Below are 3,068 nucleotides of genomic sequence, written 5' to 3'. Positions count from 1 at the left end.
ATTTGTTGGAGAACGTGAGAATGGGCTACTTGGGTACTGTAAACGCTTAAGCATGAGTGATGCATGGAGGATTCAATTCCTCCACTCACAAATACATAGCTTACAAAACTTTGCAAATAGCCTGCAAACAAGCTCTTCAAAATGCGCAGAACAATATTTTGGAGCTACAGGAACAAGGCAAAGAGAAAGAGGACCGCATAATAAAATTGTAGGATATAATCTCTCACTTTGAAAAGCACCCTTGTAGGAGCAAGAGAACGAAAGAGGACGATCAATCACATTCAAAGACTAGAAGTTGGTGGTGCTCGCAAGAGCAAACAATCCATGCAGCACGGTTTGTTTTCTTTTCATCTTTTATTGATGTTTCTTTCTTTTTTATTTAATATTGGTAATGTAAGTAATCATCATTTCTTTCTTATAGGAACTTTCTTAAAGAAGCATGTGGGGATAATGGTCCTCAGACATTGGAGATATTTTACATAGTTATGTCATGAAATGTGATATTCTTTCCATAGTTCAAGACCCGCGCTACAAGAAGGTACGTCAGATACTTGCAGATGAAATACTTCAAGACAACTAATCTTTTAGGCATTGAAGAGGTTCAGAATGCTTGCGATGAAGTGGGCATCAGCACGAAAGGATACCAGGCTCTCTATCAATTGCTAAAAATACACTTCAAAGGTAAGGCATCACATGAAATATTTTCCCTGTTCCAAGAAGTCTAAGATTAGCAAAGAGAATATGCAATGAAGATGTGCAACGACAGATAGGACAATACTACTGCATCACTGATGAATTGACCATTGGGGCATGGGGGAAAAAGCGAGGCACCAATAATAGTAATATTATGTATCCTTACAATGAGTTTAATAATATATTTGTTGATCTAAAGCATCTTTAGAAAGCCATGATCTTATTCTATGGACTGCCTAAAAACTGTATGTATCTTTTTCATTATCTTTGACGTAGTTAAATAATCCATGAAGTGGCAAAACTTAACATGCAAGGTGAAACAGTTAGTTTTGTGTTGTAAATGGATGAGTATTAGATTGTTAAAGGGAAGAGATTAGAGCAAATGAGTATCACACTCATGAATGAGGCTATGGCATATGCAAAAAGTTGAGTCATCTTCTTTACGCAAAGACACGTTCGAGGGAAGTGAAAGTCTAGACGCTCAAAACAGTGATAGGGAGAGGACTTGCAAGTCAAACTATCCATCATTTAGTGTCCAATTTGAGAGAGAGATATGGTGGCTTGGGGCATTTGAAGTACCAAAAGAGACACATGAGGTGCTCGCTTGGATATTTGATAGCATACCCTTGATTTCCAATGTCATTAAAGCACAGATTCAGGGAGAAAAACTAGAAGTAGAGGGCAAGGGCACTTTTACAGTAGATTGGCATTTGGGGGGAGACCTGAAGACAATAAAGTGTTTACTTGGGTGTCCACAAGGTGCTAACACCCTAAATCCTTGTTTGTGATGCATGACAATGGTGAGGGATAAAAAACAGAAGGTGGGCAGGAAGCGAATCCTTAAGAATCAAGACTATGAGAACGAGACAATAGTGTCTTGTCTGCAAACATGCTAGCTGAGCCAAACAGGCATTTGAAAGATCCATATTGAAATCCTATAATTCCATTTAAGCTCAAAAATGTCCACTTCTGTACTTTACATGCATTCCTGCGTGTGTTTGACCGTCTGCTCAAGTGTCACATTGACTATGCATTCACCATGCAGGGCAAACAATGACAAGAAGAGGCTCTTCAAAAAGTGGAACAGCTACTAAACTCAATTGGCTGCCATGGCGATAATGTGCAGCTTACTATTAACAAAAAGATATCTGGTACGAATCATGAGGTTGCACGGCAAGTGTCCATGAGTGGATATAAAGCAAGACATTTTTTGGAGAGGCTAGAAGAGGCAAATGACTTATCAAAGCCTTGGGACTTGTGGAAAGATTTGTGTAAATGTACAACATTTGATTGCACCAACCCAAGCCTTATAGTTCTACGTGAGAAGGTTTGGTCAGCAGACTTCAATAGAACGACTGTTACCATATGCAGGTCTTATCCCTTTTGAAGTTAAAGATGAGGCGGAACCAGATATTGCTGGATGAAGCAGAAGTTATGATTCCAGAACAGATCCTTGTGCACTGTTTCAAGGATGGCTCTGCCCGAAGGCAAAGACAGTTTCTCACATGAAGTTTCAGGACCAAGGGACCCACGAAGCGGTATGGCTTGACAAAGAGTTTTTTGAGGACTATCCGACATTATTGATGGATTATTTGAAGGCTATGCAGCTTCCGTCAAGTTAAGCAGAAGGGGATGTCACGTGCATCCCGCACTTGGATGCCACATCGACATATCTATACAGAAGGTGCAGGACCTGAGATGGTAAATTGGTCCCATGTGAGCCCAGTTCGGGACGAGTCAGCCAGGGATCCATCCCAATTGTCTAAGGTCAGGTGTGCATTGTCCTGCTGCACATGAGTCCAAGGTCAGGTGTGCACCAGCCTGCACATGAAACAGTGCCAGTCCGCGCTGTGAGTCTCCCTCTAGAATGGTGTCAGTGATTCTATGTATCTGGTATGGTACTGGATGCTAAATCATTGTGTAGGTAGTTAGGGTTTGCTTTTAGGAAAAAGGGCCAGCCCATAAGGTTACCCCTAGTCTTTGTGTGGGCATGGGGATAGTGTAAAACCAACCCCATGAGGGCAAGGAAGGCCTTGGGCTGAACCCACCATCTATGGAGAGGCTGTAGGATAGCCTTAAGGGCATGCCACGGGCAGCCGATAGCACATCTAGCATTATGATGGTTGTAGGGCAAGTGTGGGGCAGCCCACACAGGTTGCCCAGCCGTCAAAATAAAGGGGATTCAATGCCCAGATCTGTGGTGAATCCGCCTGATTCCTAGCCAGCCATGAAATGATGCGCAGCTTTTTATGTGATTTATTCAGCATTTAATGATGATTTTTTAGTCGTGGGCAGAAAATATGCTGGCGGCCTGCTGTATATGGAGTAGTATAAATAGTGAGCCCACAATCCTATTGAGTCATCTCATAATTCAC

This window comes from Cibotium barometz, chromosome 42 (assembly GCF_041138505.1).
Source record: "Cibotium barometz isolate CiBa-2024 chromosome 42, ASM4113850v1, whole genome shotgun sequence".
Lineage (NCBI taxonomy): Eukaryota > Viridiplantae > Streptophyta > Polypodiopsida > Cyatheales > Cibotiaceae > Cibotium > Cibotium barometz.
The sequence above is the reverse complement of the archived record's forward strand: the minus strand, read 5'-3'. Positions refer to the sequence as shown.